Source organism: Sycon ciliatum, chromosome 9, assembly GCF_964019385.1.
Source record: "Sycon ciliatum chromosome 9, ocSycCili1.1, whole genome shotgun sequence".
NCBI classification, from domain to species: domain Eukaryota; kingdom Metazoa; phylum Porifera; class Calcarea; order Leucosolenida; family Sycettidae; genus Sycon; species Sycon ciliatum.
In genome coordinates this window covers 8,749,945-8,760,167 of record NC_088651.1, presented here as the reverse complement: position 1 = coordinate 8,760,167, position 10,223 = coordinate 8,749,945, and the positions used below count along the sequence as shown (strand labels likewise).

The following is a 10,223-nucleotide window of genomic DNA, read 5'->3' as shown; positions in this document are numbered from 1 at the left end:
ACAAGTACTACAAGTGTGTACAATACCCAGGCGGGCCCAGGGGGTCGTAAAATACCGGTATCCGGTATTTTACGACCCCCTGGGCCCGCCAGAATCAGTCCGGTTGGTCAGGCTATCACCAGGCCAACTTTTTGACCACCAACACAGTAGTAAACAATAATAATTATTATCATGTTTACCAGGGAGCCCTACAGACATGTGTAGGTCTCCCTGGTGTTTACTATACTGCGGAGGATGGCTGTGTGTAGCTGCCATACCATACACCAAACGTGAAAGGGCATGATACCGTAAAAGCCCCTGTATACGCCCACCCTCCGTGTATACGCCCACCCTCCGTGTATACGCCCACCCTCCGTGTATACGCCCACCCTCCGTGTATACGCCCACCCTCCGTGTATACGCCCACCCTCCGTGTATACGCCCACCCTCCGTGTATACGCCCACCCTCCGTGTACACGCCCACCCTCCGTGTATACGCCCACCCTCCGTGTATACGCCCACCCTCCGTGTACACGCCCACCCTCCGTGTACACGCCCACCCTCCGTGTATACGCCCACCCTCCGTGTACACGCCCACCCTCCGTGTATACGCCCACCCTCCGTGTACACGCCCACCCTCCGTGTATACGCCCACCCTCCGTGTACACGCCCACCCTCCGTGTATACGCCCACCCTCCGTGTATACGCCCACCCTCCGTGTACACGCCCACCCTCCGTGTACACGCCCAGTCAGGGGAAGTCAACACTTTTGTTTCAAAATAGCGCCCATGCCCGTGTATGCGCCCAGGTATGCCGGAAACACCAGTACATGATTGTACAGCTGCTGATACCCAATACTTACTGCTATCCCTATTCCAAGTATACGCCCGGTTCCAAAATAACGCCCGTGCCCTTGTATATGCCCAGGAAATCGAGGCTGCCCGGGGCATATACACGGGCTTTTACGGTACTACGGACAAAATGAAAATTGCTTCCGGTGGTCTTGACACCGGCACCTGATTTAGAAACCACACTCGTATCAAGTGTTCAGGACAGTGTGAAAGAGGTTGGATCCGGGATGAATATCCTGGTGCTGGACTAATACAGTCATATTCTGCACCTTGTCCTCGCCCACTTACTGTGCCTGTGGTGTGCGGGGCCCGGGGTTAGCCTGTAAGCAAAGGAATTTCCGCTCAGAGTCTGGAGATATGGGGGGGGGGGGGGCAGTTGTTGAGGGGTTATGTCCCTGATCTTTCCCAAGATTCTGCATACAGTATACTGTATCCTGGATTTTAATTTTTCCAGTGGATGATTGAGCTGAGTGCAAGCGGAATGATGTTCCCAGTGCAGTGAAGCCCCTTCCCCTTATCGCCTGTGACTATGTCAGTATGTGAACCCTTGAGCCTATGAGTATGACTATGACTATGTTGAGGCTTGACTGCTCACCATGGTCTCACTCGCACTGAGACAGCCGCAAGTCTTCACACATGCTTTTTGATTTGTGGCTCTCAGCTGACCTGTAGTCAGTGTAGTCGTTACCTATCCGCGTCCAGACCCGCAGCGTTCCGTTATCATGTCCATGGCGAGATGCAGGACAAACCTTGACCAATCTGCAGTATGATATTTCGTAATCTTTTCTAGAAAAGACTTGCCCAAAATAACAGTCGTTACAGTTAGCGAAACAAAATTATTGTTATGTGGAGTTACGGTTATTCTCCGGACGGTTCGTATGCGGAGCGAGTTGGTCCATTTTCTAGTTTCTGTCCTTGTACCGGTAATTCTCCTCCGAGTACAAACTGTGCATGTATGTAGCATTCTCAACGACTGTTGAGGCTCGCACGCGGGCTCATGCTTGTTGGTGCCGATGTGAAAAGAGGAGACCAGACCAGTCACGAAAGCTTAAAGAGCGAGGACAGTATGACAGTACAGGGTGTGTCTCAAGGCGTCTCTCGCCCGCACTCCTTGAACATCGGATCCGAGCGAGCCTCCAGCATGCAGCGCTCCGAGAGGCAGCCGCTACGCTGTGCGGAAAAACTAAACCCTGCTAGTGGCTGCCCCGCTTCCGCCACTCTGAGAAGTAACTCGACGTCGAATCGGCTATTCCGACTACATGTGCCAGCTTTCGAAGTGTGCTAGTTGCAATAGCGGCGGACGTGCAACCGCTACTGGCTCAACTGCCAAGCTGCCGAGAAAAGTCCATCGACACTGTAACATCATGGACTGGTGTCGGACACGAGGAGGCAAGAAAGACCAGGGTAAGTATGTTCGGCAAATGATTCACCGCACCGATCGTGTCTGTATACGTGTGTGTGTGTGTGTGTGTGTGTGTGTGTGTGTATGTGTGTGTGTGTGTGGTGTATGTGCGTGCGCGTGTATGTGTGTGTGTGGGGGGGGGGGGGGGGGTGAGTCTCTCTACCCTCTCTCATCTCGGGGAGACCCAGTTTTCGCCATGGGCAAGTACGTGTGTGTGGGGGGGGGGGGGGGGGGCGTATGCGTGCGTGCGTGTACACATGCACACTTGCACCCACGTGTATCCGCTTCTTATTGTTTCTTTTCTTCCGCATAGAATGCCGTGTCAAAATGTCTGAGTAATTGATTCTGAGGGGCTCCAGCCTAGTTACCAGAAGGAATGGGGCAGAGTGCGGTAGCGCAGGTATGTTTTCATGCATACTTGGTATATTTTCTGGATAAAAAAGATGAGCAGAACTTCAGGAATTGCCCACCACAAGCTGCATGTGTACGGTGCCAATTTCTCTGCTTGCTTTGTCAGCCATTATCAAGCCACTAAATCTGCCAATTGTTCGACTCTGTGGCAAGGCTTCTTTTCAAATCAAGCTTCCAGTCGAACCAAGTACTGTATTTCTATCATGTCAACACTAATTAAAACCAGGCTTACCGTATACACAAATGGTGCATGTTGAAAACCAGGCCTGTACAACCAGGCCAGTACAACCAGGCTTCTATACTTGTTTTCCCAACACTGAGAGCACGGTATTTCTATCCCGGCCGTTCTCGATTCTCCTACAGACATTGGTTTGAATTAGAGAGGCAGCTCAGATGCATGTCCCCTTCGATAGCTCAGTTGGTAGAGCGGAAGACTGTAGTGTGCACATCAATGAATGTGCAGTCATCTTTAGGTTTTTTTTTTTTTTTTTTTTTTTTTTTTTTTTTTTTTTTTAACTTGGTAAACCGGCCTCTTGTACGGGCAGAATTAAGTAACACAATGATACAATAAAAACAAGTACCAGTAGTTACATACATGGACCATACGAGAAAAAGCAATGATGACGAGGCATAAACAAGTGTCTAGTGCTGTATGGCAGCTTCCGAGACAGCGAGTCGAGCGGATGACTCAGCCACCTCCGGGTGCGAATACAGCCGTCGTGCACCACGCAGGCAAGCCACGCCTGCACGGAGAAGGGCGAAGCTGAACCTGCAGCGGATCCATGCCATCACTGCAGAGTATGGCTCACCAGATTTGTCGGAGACCATTGCAGCTATTCTCTTCATCTTTAGGTCGCTGGTTCGAATCCGGCTCGAAGGATTTTTTCTTTTTCTTTTCTCTGCTAACTGTTGTTAAATGGCACTGGTGTCACCTCGGTTTTTTTTATTTTACTACATCCCAGGTTATCAAGTAAGGCCACATGTTTTTATTTCTATGTTTCTCGTCACCTGAAAATCTAAAAACATATGCGAGAGGTGGAAAAAATAAAAATGACCGAAGAATAAAAAAAGCTTATTAGACCTTTGTTCACACTAAAATCCACCAATGCACAATGCAAAATAGCATCCATAGTTAGCAACTAGTATGTGATAGGAGCTTCTGTCACAATCTGTGCATGTGCAGCTAGATTGCGCACAACAAATGCCGACCTCGCATCATGTGTCGCACAGGCCAGGCCACATTATACTAGTCAGTGCAGCACAGTTTTTTTTCTTTTTTTCTTCCAGACTCCTGAATGGTATGCGCGCGGGTGACGAGAAACATAGAAATAAAAACGTGTGGCCTAATATTTTCAAGGAGGTCAAATTGTGTGGGAACCTGCATCACTTATTCTTCTCACGGTTTTCTTGTTGTGCATGCCGCTGTGTACAGGTAGATGGCAGCCGTTGCCACGACAGGAGGATGGGGGTGAGCAGCAGTTAAGTTGGTCAGCAATAAGCAAACCGTTGTGAAGAGAATTCCTGTAAAGAATGATAAAATGATGGTAAGATAGTTTGAGAAGGAAACGGTTCGTTTCTTTGCAGTTTGCAGGCCCGACTTCCTTCATTTTCGTGATAATCGGACATAGTTGCCATTCGGTGCTACTGATGAACATCTTTCTTCTCTTTCTCAGACTCCCCCGGACTTATCTTGCATTCTCCTGGGTGGTTGCCAGCAGCAAATGCTTGACCGAGTATGTGGTGTGCATGTGTGTGTGCGGGACAAGAAAAAGAGGGAAAGAACAACAGAACAAAGACCGAAAAGTAGGAATTTACTGGCCGGAAAACCACTTCAAAATGGCATTGCATAGTGTAGACCAGGATAAATAATGGCAGTGACGATGGGCGTCCACGGAGAGGTGCGTGTGCGGCGTGCATGACTGCATGTCACTCACTCCCTGCAGTCCGGGACCATCCGTGTGTCCTCTACTATACAACTGCCGTAGTCCCCGGACGTCTCAGTACTGCATGCCGTGTAGTAGATTGTTACCATAATGCTCTGACATCACATCCTTACCTAGTCTGCAGAGTTATTATTAGTAATTTATTGCCATAGTATAGTGATATAGATGATATGCCAAATACCATGCAACTAGACTTGGGAGGGCGTTGCAGAGTAGTTGCATACAAAGTTCAAAGTTGTACGGTTACCTGTGAGTTGTGCTCCTGCAGAGCTCAGGGCCTACCGTGTACTGTAGAGGCAGAACATTTCGTCGGTCAATAATTTCGTCCAACTCCAAAGAAAAGGAGTTTGTCCGGTTGAAAATTTCGTCCATGGGTCATAAGAGTGTATAGAAAAGCTGGACAAATCGATATTCGTCCTACATTTAATTTAGTCCAAAAGCTCCTTGGACGAAAAAGACGAAATTAAATTCCAGACGAATATTTCTGCTTGTACAGTACACATTGTAGTATGATTTGTATGCAACTGGTGTGCAATGCCCTCCCAAGTCGAGTTGCATGCTATTTGCCATAATTATCATTTATTGAATGTGCACACAGCTCTTCTTCTATACCATGACGTTGCTTTGAACCAGAGAGGCAGCTCATATGCATGTCTCCTTCGATAGCTCAGTTGGTAGAGCGGAAGACTGTAGTGTGTGTATCGTTGGGATGCACAGTCATCTTTAGGTCGCTGGTTCAAATCCGGCTCGAAGGATTTTTTCTCCATTTTTTCAATACTGGTAGAACATTAGTTACTTGTGCAAGTTGTGGTGTACTTGTATGCACTCCCTTACGAAACAAAAGACATTGTGTTCTGTTTTCTTGTGTGATTTTTGTACAGGTGGATGGCGGCCATTGCAGCAGCCAGAGGAGGAGGAGGACAGTCAGCAGCAAGCCAGCAAGAAGCAAGCCGGCGGAGAAAATTCATGCGAAGAAAATTCTAAAATAATAGCCATCCCGAACCCCGACCACCATCCCCTACCAGAAAAATTACTTATATAGCCTACCCTAGCTCAGAGGTTCACACTTGATGATTGGTCAACTGTCCCCGGCCAATCAGAGTCTTCGCATGGGAGAGGTGTGAGCTTGCACCTGTGTGTGTGTTGTCGGCATGGAAGACTCTGATCGCCTGGGACAGTTGATCAATCATACCCCCCCCCCCTTCCTCCTTGCTCGCCCATCATGTTACCACTGTGACATACCAACATCATATTCATAGTAGTAGTGCAGTACTGCCAGGCTGCTGAAGAACGACCAGGCTAGAATTATTTCACTTATTAACTGTGCATACTCACTGTAGTATTTTTACTATGTTCACATACCCAGCTCGAAGAAGAGAAGTGATATGAAAATTAAAATGGTCCAGGCTAGGAGGCTGACTGGCGACCGACAGAATGGTGCTAGCGATTACTATCCATGGCTAGCCAATACAATGATGTCATGTCACTGCTATTAGCTATCTCCAGGCTTCCAATCACTGGCTTAGCAACCTTGCCCACGTGCGCACTGAGAACCTTGACGATTGGCCGCCGGGACCCGACCCCATCACCAGGTTCTCAATCACTCTCACACACACACACACACACACACACACACACACTCTCTCTCTCTCTCTCTCTCTCTCTCTCACACACACACACACACACACACACACACACACTCGCGCACACACACACTCTCTCTCTCTCCGGCACACACACACACGCACACACTCTCTCTCTCTCTCACACACACAAACACACATGCAGAGTACACCCAGGTAACACAGTGCATACACCACCATGGCAACAATGCTACTGGTACCCAGACTGGCCAGCGACAAAATGACCATCAGAGATGGTCATCGAACTGTACATGATATATACCCCAGTGATATGTAGTGAGAGCAACATGTGACTGGCCAAACACTCAGCAATCAATGCTAGCAGCTGATTTTAATGATATACGTGTGAAACACAAACATGGACAAAGTAGTTTTGGGGATGATGTATGTCATGTGTAAAAACAAACAATAGGACAGAGAAAGTGTAAAAACTAGTGGTGAAACGAATATTCGAACATTCGTTCGATTGATCACATTCGAATATTCTTTAAGTCGCATTCGAGTATTCGTGACGTCACTTCAAATGCAGTGCACGTTCATACGTGGTATATACAGAAGCCTTGCTTGGTAGTTTAACATGTTTTTCGATTTTGACAGCATGTTACAAGGCGAGGACCGGTTTATGGTTGTAGTCGGGAGCACTACGCGTCCTCGCCTTGTAACATGCTGTCAAAATCGAAAAACGTTCATACGTGCACCCCAAACACAGTACAGTGCAGTGCGTACAGCGTGCCTGTGACTTTGTACTGCATATTTGCAAATGTATGTGCATACTGGACTGCCAATGTACCAAACCACATGTATAAACTTCAAAGTAGCCTTATGTGGCAGTGCATTTTATGTGGCACTACTGTTTGTCATACCTAATAACAATGACAACATCCATCAAATGACTGAGAGGAGGTAATGTAATGTCATCTGTGTTACCAAAAGAATATTCGTTCGTTCGTTCGTTAAGCCAAAGAATATTCGACTACTAGGTTTTGACATTCGTTTCACCACTAGTAAAAACACTTTCTCTGTCCTATTGTTTGAACCAGCTCTACCACTCGGTATTGAGCACTCTCTTGGACAGCCTGGAACCTCTCTGTTATACTATATGTCATGTGTATGTGGATGTCACGTGTGTGTGTGGGGGGGGGGGGGGGAGGAGGCAGGGGAGAGAGAGCCACAGACCAATAAAATACAAATGCCGGCTCTACTTAGAAGCTTGTACTTTGAAGTATAGCTCAGTGGCTAGCCGTGCTATCGGGGTACAGAACATAACCCTGTCGCTGAGCAGGTCCTGCATATTGTGTACTACTCTGCAGCTGCAGCATAGCTATGCTGCAGTAGGGACCGGCGGATTACCAAACCTTACGGCGAGCAATTCCTCAAATTCTGAAAGAACCATGCATCTACATGTAGCTAGGTCATACAGAGCAGCCTGCTACACCTGGATCACCATGGCAACGCAGAACGGTGGATACGAGATCAAGGAGTGTCGTGCTCTGTACAGCAAAGTGCAAATGGCGTTCCTGCTAGTGCACACGGCTGCAAGTGCTTGCACTCTCATCACCTACAAAGGCACACGCGTGCGCGCGCGTGCATGCACACACATGCAAATTCACACACACACACACACACACACACACACACACACACACACACACACACACACACACACACACACACACACACACACACAGTCATTGGATTGGCCCAGTGCTGTAAACAGCAAGCTGCTTCGGCCATCTAGGCCTCATCAGCACAGCTATAAGCTTTTTAAAAGCAATCCGAACTACCAGCCATGGTGCAAAGGTGGCACCATAGTGCATTGGTCATTGGATTGATAAACATGTAGGTGGGCCAGCCAATCAGCAATATCGTCACCATTTAGGCAGCGGTAGGATTGGTCTTCGACCGGTCCCAGAGAAATCTTTCATTGGAAATGCTTGAAAGCACTTTTAATTTTGGAAGTTTTGATGGAAACTGGTTTTGAGAGTAGAAGCTGTACTGTTGAACTTTCTCAAAGAGCCTGAAAAAGGGTTGCCCCAGTAGAGACAGAAGGTCTGAAAACCAGGGACACAACCAGTTACCCTATAATAAATTTATTTTAAATAATAATTACAGTTGATATGGTCGCAGGACCAAGCCGCCTTGCTAACGGTAAACCGGTCTCCAGTTAATCGCCTCCAGAATACTGTTTCCCTACAGGATGCCCCCTCCACAGTGAGCTGTGTATGATAGCCTATAAGCATGTACCCGAGAAGTCTGAGTCTGAGTGTGAGTGAGTCTGAGTCACGGTGAGCCTGAGGCTTGTCTTTAGACTTGTGTAATCTTACTCCCCAAGGTGCCCCCTGTGTTTTGCTTGCCTGGGGGGAGGGGGGGGGGGGGTGCTAGTGGAGATACAGCCACACCTCGCATGACCGCACACATCCGTTTTCGACAAAATATACAGATACGCGAGGGAACCGGATAATAGAACACACAGACTGTATGTATGCATGGCATATGCTGTACATCTGTAACCAACGATTTTCTTCCGGATGGCGAGGGAACCGGATAAAAGAGGACCGGATAGGTGAGGTCTGACTGTACCCCACTCACTGTGCATCCCATCAACACATGATTGTGTCATTTGATATGTCTGACTGATGAGGATGCAAGCCTTTCTATGTTGATGTTGGCTCTAAGCATGGCTGTTGTACACGTACAGATGTAGCCTCGTTAGTACGACATCAGTTACAAGACAAACCTCATCAGTAGACAATGGTCCAAAATCCCCTGACGCCTGAAACGCATTCAGTCGTACATGCAAGTCCGGATAGTAAATAATACTCGATATAGGACAAAACATTTACACCCCGGGGTTGTCTATTAATGAGGGTAGTCCTGTATAAGGCTTTACAATGGATTATTATTGCCATCAACATTTTTTTATGCTCACCTGGGTACATTTTGATGTGGAGTCCGACTGTGTGTCAGGCCTCAGCCGTTGTTGAAGAGTAGGCCGGGCTGACCCGAGTCTGGCGCATTCTGATGTTCCCTTTTACACGCTGCCACGGTGATACTGATAGCTACGGCGGCAATCACAGCGGATAGTACTGCCGGTCTCACACATGAATAGCTTGGCTACTTGCACTGCGGTGGCGGCCTGGCCAACAATACTGACTGCCTTGTGATAGCGCCAGTATGATTTGCTTATCAGCCACCTTGAAGTGTGATTCAGCCTAGGTCGAAGGTCTGCCCCGGCCTTGGCCACCAGCCGATCCAGCAGTCAAAATCAAGGACTAGTGAATGTGGTCGGGCAACGCTATGATGCAGTATGCATCAACGGCAAGGCTCGGTCACTGGTAATGAACGCACTGAGTCCCGGTACCAGATACAGCCAACTCCACTTATAATGAACTCGCATAAAGCGAATTTCGTGATATTGAACCGTTGTCCTGAATGTTCCTGTCGACATGTCCCAGTTTGAACCAACAGTGCAAGTGCATTTCTGTTATAACGAACTTCGGCTATAAAGAACTAATTCTCCAGCACAAAGGTGTTCGTTATATCAGGAGTTGACTGTATGAACCTGCCTGCGTTGGCTTCATACCGACCATACCAACCAGTGGCCACCGACGATCTTGCAGCCACTGAAGGACTATTTACGGCGATGTCGCATGGCATAATCCACGCAGGCGAGAGTCTCGTCAATACTAAGAGTCCATAGCACACGGGAGGGACTCTTGATGTGTGTTGCCTTGCGAAGCTTGCGAATCTTTGCGGCCTCGTTGACCAGGTAGCGGCTTCTCGGTATTTCGCTCTGCTCCGGTCTAGATCTACATGAAAGTCTGTTCAGCTATACGACTTGCAGCAATGAGCCTGGTCCAACACCACTGGCCAAGGTTCGTCCATGACAGCCTGATTGGTCGAACCAGGATTACGATGCCACCGGAAAGTCTCCTCTCCGACATTCCAAAGTGACAGTCGAAGGTTATTCAGCTCCTTTTTTTATGGTCCCGTC

General features: G+C 48.0%; 2 non-coding genes across 2 annotated transcripts; both read left to right on the top strand.

Moving 5' to 3' along the window:
- Nucleotides 1–3,046: 3,046 nt before the first annotated feature.
- On the top strand, nt 3,047–3,523 carry Trnay-gua (transfer RNA tyrosine (anticodon GUA)). The gene is made up of 2 exons: nt 3,047–3,083; nt 3,488–3,523. It is a non-coding gene; the product is annotated as a tRNA-Tyr (tRNA).
- Nucleotides 3,524–5,242: 1,719 nt separating this feature from the next.
- Nucleotides 5,243–5,341, top strand: Trnay-gua (transfer RNA tyrosine (anticodon GUA)). The gene is made up of 2 exons: nt 5,243–5,279; nt 5,306–5,341. It is a non-coding gene; the product is annotated as a tRNA-Tyr (tRNA).
- Nucleotides 5,342–10,223: the final 4,882 nt, after the last annotated feature.